This window comes from Mauremys reevesii, linkage group 7 (assembly GCF_016161935.1).
Source record: "Mauremys reevesii isolate NIE-2019 linkage group 7, ASM1616193v1, whole genome shotgun sequence".
Classification (NCBI taxonomy): domain Eukaryota; kingdom Metazoa; phylum Chordata; order Testudines; family Geoemydidae; genus Mauremys; species Mauremys reevesii.
Window position 1 is genome coordinate 46028399 of NC_052629.1, and position 8336 is coordinate 46036734.

The 8336-nt window shown below is 41.8% G+C and overlaps 1 long non-coding RNA gene across 1 annotated transcript; it reads left to right on the top strand.

Moving 5' to 3' along the window:
- The first annotated feature begins 884 nt into the window (after window positions 1-884).
- Window positions 885-8068, top strand: LOC120368872. Its single transcript, XR_005582821.1, has 3 exons — window positions 885-1048; window positions 6283-6385; window positions 7834-8068. It is a non-coding gene; the product is annotated as an uncharacterized LOC120368872 (long non-coding RNA).
- Window positions 8069-8336: the final 268 nt, after the last annotated feature.

The window sequence follows — 8336 nt, forward strand, 5'->3', positions numbered from 1 at the left end:
CCATGGCTGCAGCACTGGGAATGTTCACTAATTTCTTTCACAGATATTGTCATAATACAATTTACAGTGACTAATTCCAGTCAGCTTTCCATCAGACATTGGTGATTTTGTCGTGGAATGTATGGGCCCCTAAACCTGTATGTCCACAAGGCGCCAGATTTCTGCACACTGGCTCCTACATCTTTTACCCAAGCACTTGAGGAACTAGAAGCCACGTGACCACAGTCTGGAGATAAACAAACTTTGTTGCTCATCTCTCTTCCTTCTCTTTCCTTGTTTTCCTACCTGAGATCTGGTGAGCTCTGCCTTCCCTGTCACACCTGCCTCCTGCAGACACCTGAGCTGACTGTTCTGAGGCAGCATCTCCTCCTGTGTGTGCAGGATAAAGAGGCTCAGAACTTTCTGGAAGGTTGGATTTTCTCTCTTCTTTTTCTCTCTCTCTCTCTTCTGTCTGTTCACTCCTTCACTCTCCCTTGCCTGAGTGCTTTCTCCCTTCATTTTCCTTCTCCTCTCCCTTGTCTATGTTCCCCAACATTTTCTCTCACATATCTGCCTCTCCCATCTCACACTCATCAGTGCTGGTCTGGGGCTGCTCACTAGACTCAGCACAAAGCACTGAAAAGGAATCAAGCTCTCTTCCCTTGACACATTCCCTAAGGCCCTTGTCCTGTCTCTTTTTCCTCTTCTCCCCATTGTTCCACCCAACACACACACATTCTCTCTCTTACTCTTTCCCATCCCCCATATATGTACTCATTCCTACCCCACCCACATAATACAACTGTAACAAATAATACAACTGCTTTCCCATAGGCAGGAGAGCCTGGAGCTAAGCCAAACCAGCCCTGATTACAAGATGGGTCTCATCTGAGGAAGATCACGTGCTTTAATATAAAAGGCAGCAGGGAGCTGCAACTGCAACTGTGAGAGAGAAAAAGGAAATAGAGATAGAGGGCTCAGCTTTTTCCTAGAAAGGGCTGCAAACTAACAACTTCAGGTAGAGCAGACTAAGAGCCAGCTGTGGATACGGCTAAAGGACCAGAGCTAAGTATGAAGGGCTGAATTATGATTTTGGGCTATGTTGAGGATTCTTTGGCTTATTTTGTGATTAATGACTCTGAAGTCTGCATGAACTTTATTTGAAATTAAACCAGCCCAGAAAGGGGCACTGTGAACCACAACACAGACTGACTGGAGTGTTAAGGAGCCTGTGAAAGAGAGCTAATAAGGTCAGGCTTAAGTGGAATGGAATCTTGGAAAATCTGGAATATCTGACTTCTGAAAGGGCTAATGAATGGTGGCTAATGAGGCTAAGAGGAATAGATGGAGAGGACCGATGAAGGAGAAGATATGGGGGTAGACAACATTAGTGAGGTAGGAGCAGTACGGAACAGCACAAATGGAGGGAACGGATCCGGATAATAATCTTCATAAAATAAAGATAAGGAAGAGAGGAGGGAAGAAGCCATAATTATAATCTAAATAAAATTAATAAATTAATTGATTGATTAATTGACTGGACTGTAGCTAATGTAGTTCCTATATTCTTCAAGGAAAAAGGGGAAAAAAGGGATAGTAGAACAGAAAAGTAGTCCTGGAATTATAGAAAAGTTAAAAAAAAATCAAAAAAAAAGAATGGTTGAGAAAATGGGGGAGCATGCAGGCGATGGCAGATGACAGCGATGATTTATGGAAGAGATAAAAGGTAGATGTGCCAAACCAACTTGATCTCCTTCTTGAGAAGAGTTTTGATTTTTTAGACAAGGAAAATCGGGTGGGATCTTGATTTCAGTATCAGTCAGTGATGGTAAGATATGAAGAGAAGAAGGAAATTATGGAAAAAAAATGGAGAGAAGAGAAAATCCAGAGGTGGATAAGAGGCTGGTTAGGAGGCTGGTGGAAGGGAGACTGTGAAGAGGGAGGGGAAGGGAAAGGACAGGTTGGAGGCAGTTGGTTGGTGGAGTTTCTTTGGGTAATTTTTTTATCATTTATATTTATTGCTGTATTTATTGCTGTAGGAGGAGTAGGAGTGAGGAGATTAAGTGGATGACACACCAAGGGGGTTATCAATTCGGGGGAAGAGGATAGGATATTCTCCAGGGAGGATGACCTTGGAAACTGGAGTATTAGTAACAGGAGGAAGAACAGTGAAGAAGGATATATGGTTATGCATTTAGGGATGTAAACTTTTTTTTTAGTTATAGGCTGGGGACGCACCAGGGAAGGGAGAGGGAGGGAGGAGAGGACCTAGGAGAGGACCATGATCGCAGATGACTAATGAGTAGGCAATGTGATTAAAAAAAAATAAAATGGTGTCATTGCTGGGGAGGCTTAGGTTCTAATAGTCTAGTAGGAGGGTAAAGGATATAGTATATAGAAGGCTGGTGAGACCTCATTTGGAGAGTTTTGTGTTTTTTTGGTCTCCCATTTTAAGAAGGAGAAGAAGGACTAATTCAACAAGGAAGAGAGAAGGGGAGAAGAGAGAAGAAGGAGAAGGAGAAGGAGAATGAAAGGAGACTTGGAGGAGGAGGGTTTGTTTTCCTTAACCAAAAAGAGAGAGAGGAGGATGAGAGATTATCTTTAAATATATCAGAGGGATAATAAAATAAGAAGAAAGGAGAAAGAATTATTCAGCTCAGAGTGACAGAGACGTGTGGATATAATACGATATCAAAGGTCAGTCAATCAGACAGAAATGAAATGAAGGTTCTAAGAGGAGGAGGTTGGGAGTGCAATACTGGAACAGAGGGAAACAGAAGACAGAAAGAGAAGGAAGACCTCTTAAGCTAGATAAAATATAATAAAGTTATGGATGGATGGATAGGATAGGATAATGGGCTTAGTCAATAGGTCAATTGTGTGTGGTATGATATGTAAACTTTTCAGAGGGTTTTGGAGAGAGTTGTCTGCCGGCCATGCTGTTCAGCGCCATATTATGGGGTGGGAAGGGATTTTTTTTCCAGGGGGAAGATTATGGGCCTGGAGGTTTTTTTTCCCTCCTCGAAGCATGGGGCAGGGTTCACTTGCTAAGGAGTGGGTGGATCGGCTTATGTGGCCTGCATCTTGCAGGAGGTCAGACTAGATGATCATAATGGTCCCTTCTGATCTTGAATTCTATGATTCTATGAGGCTGCCTTTAAAACCACACCCTGAGCCAGCAGGGGGCACTCAATAAGCAGCCACACCACTACAGCAACCTTCAAACTTTAGATGCCTTAGATTTGAACCCTGAATGGTGTCCCTTCCCATCAACTCAAACTGCACCAATTACACAGTACATATGCGGCAGTTGGCCTTCTCCAATATCCACATGGGAGAGTGAGGAGCAGAGCACTATGGTGGTAGCCTTAGCAGTATGAGACCAGCACAAAGAGCATCCCATGACTGAGGGAGAGCCCAAAGCTCTTGATTTTAGCTTCCATACATGTTCTGTTACCAATTCCATGATTACAGATTAATTCCCATCAGCAGATTAATGTTACACTCTTTCTTCCCTTTCACTGCTTGTCTCTAGCCAGTCCATTTTTAAGTTATTTATCTAGCTTGGGTAGTATAGTGTGTATTTAACAAGAACACCCCATGGTACCTTTTATCATCTTGTCACAAAGCTGTAAGAGGAAACAGCAAAGCAAAGTCTATTAGAGCCAGGAGCTTCTTGTTGCAGACTGGAATGTATTCAATTATTTTCCTTTTCTACTGCAAGAACCTACTAATGAGACTTGTGCACACACAGAGAGGTATATTTGTAAAGGCAAGTTAACAAATACCAGCATTATTTCAAGTCTGACACTCCTCCTATACAATGGGATACTTTTTCCATTTGTGCATCCACATGATGAACTTTCATCTCCCTTGCCAAGTGTCAACACACCAGTGAAATCATGTTAGTTGAGCATCTATACACTTGCAATCAAAAATATTCTTATATTTTTAATCTCTCAACTTCATTCAATACATAGAAAAGTTTTCAGATAAAGTAATAAATAATATAGGATTGTGATAAGTATATACATTTAGATCATTTATCTAAATAATTACTACGTTAGCATGCTATTGAACACCTGTGCAACTCTGAGGTTTATGATAGCACCAAAAATCTGAGTTAGCAATGAACAGTAATAAGTATTTTTATTTATATAGCACTTTTTATCCAAAAGGAACCAAAACACTTTCATGCTTTTTTCATATATGGAGTCAGTCATTTTCCCTCCTACTAAAAAGAAGCCTTTTTTGGGATAGTAATCAGCAGTTATTGGAAGAAAACCACAGAGAGTAAGTAGCCAGAGACTCCTGCCGGTAGGGACAGAAGAAACAGCCAAAACAATGACCTTTGGAATTCAGACATTGAGAACTGTCTACAGTTCTGACTAAACTTTCTCTGCCCTGTGCTGATTGGCTGTTTGCCACAACCCTGTAGCTTTCCTCCTCCCACTCCTTCAGGCTCTTCACTTCAAATTCACTCCATCCCTGTCCGCTCACCCCTCCTTCTCCTTCACTTTTCTTTCCATTTTGCTTATCCACTCCTAAACTCATCACACACACAAACATTTGCTGCCTTCACATTGTTCATGCTGCTTGTATGTTCTACCATTCCCCTCCACCCTGGGTCTGTCTTGTCTTCTTAGATTGTAAGCTCTTTGGGGCAGGAACAGTCTGCTATTCTGTTTGCACAGTGTCTAAGACAACAGGTCCTCATTATTGGTTGGCCCTTAAGCACTTTTGTAAAACTGGATTAATAATTGGTAACTGCACCAATATTTCTAAACAGTAGTTCAGAAAAAAAAAGCATTTTATTCAACTGGAACCACATAGGAAACTGAGGAGACAGTATATTTACTTGGTTTGGAATTTGGCCAGGACACCCATCTTAACACTTTTACTCTTAGAAAAGGAACTGTGGGCTCTTTTATTACTATGGGTTGTCAGGAGCTTAGTTTTGTCACATGAGAGACAGCACTACTGTTTATGCATTTCCCCTTGGACAATGCAAGGCTATTTCTTCAGTACTCATTCAGAGAGAAGAAAGCTACATATTCAGTCACCACTTCCTGCAGTTCCTGAGCTTCTGAAGAGGTCTAGTGCAAGGCAAACTCTACATGGTTTGTGAGATCTGGAAAGTTCACAGCCCAAGGTGATAAGATTGCAGACAGTATTCATCCTCCTCCTTTGCATACAACTAATTACAAAGTAGAACTAATTTTTACACACTTCAAATTTTAAGGGAGATGCTGGAAAGAATATGAAGTCTATTTCTGACCAAAAGAATGAAGGATATATCAAATGTCTACATGGTGTACTGTTACATAAAACGAAAAAACTACACAGGCTAGAATTCAATTACAGTATAAGTTAAAAAGAAAAACTGAGCAAATATAGGCAGGGGCCATAGCAAACAGATTCTGCAGCCAGGGAAAACTGCATTTAATTGTTGGTCAGCTATAGAATTTAGGCCTGGCCAGAGAAGCTGCTGAGATTAACTTTTTCTCTAGGTCCCTTCTCTTCATTCACCCCTCTCAGGTGTTAGAGATTCTATATTAACTTGTGATAAATAATAAGTATCTACAAAAGTGTCAGAAGAGAGGGAAGCACTATAGAGGAGGGGTGGAAGAGATTAAGAATGTAGAATAGGAGAGTGCTATCCAAGTAGGAGGAAAGCACACATTAAGGGAAACGTTTGCAGGAATTGTTAGACGATCAAATCCTGTTATCCTGTCAGTTCAGGACGCAGCTATAGCTTCTGCATATCAGAATAAATTCTAGTTCATATTGTCATTCTGCTTATAATGTGTTTAAAATGGTACCAAAACTACCTAGAATTTTTATTTTCTGGTAGTTTAATGAAGAACTCCAGATCGTTGGTATGGATGTGAATACTGTAGTGCAAACTTTTTGCTGGCATGATCCCATTTTAATTGATTTACTCCGGGACCCCAGACAGCCTGGACGGTGCCATATTGCTCAACGAAATGGCATCTTTGCCACAGAAAGACCTCACATGCATCCTAGTTGCAAGGCCATGCGGTATGGAGCAAAATGGCATCCTCTGCACAGTAGGAATCATTGCAACCCCATCTGATGATGGTGTACCCCATTTGGGGTCACCACCCACAGTTTAGGAACTGCTACTGTAGTATTCTGAAGCCAAAAAGAGGAAGAGTTTTTGTTGGGACAAATTAAGCAGGGATAAAAGAGACAGGGGAGACATGTTCCCTTTTATTTCCTCTTTTTACCTTTCACTGAAACTTTCTGTTGACACGTTTTTCTGTATTCTGTTTTTTTTAGTACTAAAACTTGTGTCATGGGCCAAAAGGCCTGTTCCATGCATGAAGCTGCATCAGTCCAGGATCATGTGCAACAGTGGGACTGAAAGCCATTTTGACAAAAAGTAAGCATATTTGAAAAACCTAGGGGTAGAAATGAGCAAAAAAGTGGTCTGGGCTAGAGATTTTTGACTTAAAACCGAAAGTGTTTTAAAATGAAAATTTTAAGAGAGAAATTAAAATTGAGAAAGTGTGCCAAATTCTGCAACTGTGGAGAAAGCTTGCTTCATCACAACTCATTTTTTCATTTACATCAAGACTTCAAAAATCTTCTTTACTGGAGAAACCTGAAGATTGTTCATGGCAAACCTAGCAAAAGTTCAGCTGGGAGCAGGGGCGGCTCTAGCAATTGCGCCACCCCAAGCAGGGCGGCACGCTGAGGGGGGGCGCTCTGGCGATCGCCAGTCCCGCGGCTCCGGTGGACCTCCTGCAGACGTGCCTGCGGAGGGTCCGCTGGTCCCACGGCTCCGGTGGAGCATCCACAGGCGTGCCTGCGGGAGGTCCACCCGAGCCGCGGGACCAGCGGACCCTCCGCAGGCGTGCCTGCGGGAGGTCCACCGGAGCCGCTTGCCGCCCCAAGCGCGCGCTTGGCGCGCTGGGGTCTAGAGCCAGCCCTGGCTGGGAGAAGACCATTTTCCCTCCTCTTTGCAAAGGCACATTTCCTTATTTTTTTGCTATGGCCCTGATTCAAGAAAGCACTGAAGCACATGCGTAAGTCCCACTGAAGTCACCGTCTCACTGCACTCTGACTTCCGTAGGCTGTAAGCATGTGCTCAAGTGCTCTCTTAAATCGGAAATCCTTCCTGAATTGGGGTTTATACACATGTGACTGTTTATACCTCTTGATAGTCCCCAGTAGCAAGTCACTGCAATAGCAGCTAGTGGTAGGTGACCAGATGTCCCAATTTTATAGGGACAGTCTCAATTTCTGGGTCTTTTTCTTATATAGGCTCTTATCCCCACCCCGTCCCTATTTTTCACACTTGCTGTCGGGTCACCCTAGTTGGAGGGAAAATGCTACAGGGACCTATTGTGTCTAAGCTTCAAAAACAGACTCCAACAAGAAACTGGGAGGGGATGGGTCATTTCACAAAGTAAAAACTATTTCCCCATGCTAATTCCCCATCCTTCTTGTCAACTGTTTGAAATGGGCCATCCTGATTATCACTACAAACGGTTTTTTTTCCTCCTGCTGCTAATAGTCCACCTTTATTGATTAGTCTTGTTATATTTGGTATGGCAACACCCATTTTTTCATGTTCTCTGTGTATATATCTTCCTACTGTATTTTCTATTGCATGCATCCGATGAAGTGGGTTTTAGCCCACAAAAACTTAATGCCCAAATAAATTTGTTAGTCTCTATGGTGCCACAAGTACTCCTCATTCTTAGAGCTAAGTATAGTATGTGTTAATAACAAGGAGGGGTTTTAATCCAAACTTTATATGAAGTGTTCTCTCTGTGTCCCACTTATCAAGTTTTCACTTTGAAAGTTTAGCTTTCTAATCTCTAGGTTAAATGCATCGGAGACCGCACAGCATTTTTGTCTTGGTTGTCATTGTGAATGGAGCCTGGCAGCAGCAAGAAATATTGAAATCCCTGATGTATTTCTGTTGTTTCTTTAAGAGGGACCATCCCTTCCAGTAATGAAAAATCTTCCAAAAATAGTGCCCTGGGATGAAACCTCACTCATCATATTTCCCAAATTTGGCAGTTATGACAGTTTTATTCCAGTGTATTATTAAAGCTTAGGACTATATTTACATAATTAAACATTGATCTGCTTTTTCTCTCTGCATCTGTCACTCATTTCTGTGGAATACATTAATTCAATCTCTTCTGCATAAGCGAGATTTAGTATATATCAGGTGGTGTCACTCAACTGTACAAAATTTTGTCCACCTGTGGAAACGTACATGAAATGTTTTAATCATAAAGTCAATACATTTTTGGGATAAACATCAGAGTTAACAGAAGGAAATTTCTGTGTAAATAGCTATGCTTTGGTATATCAGT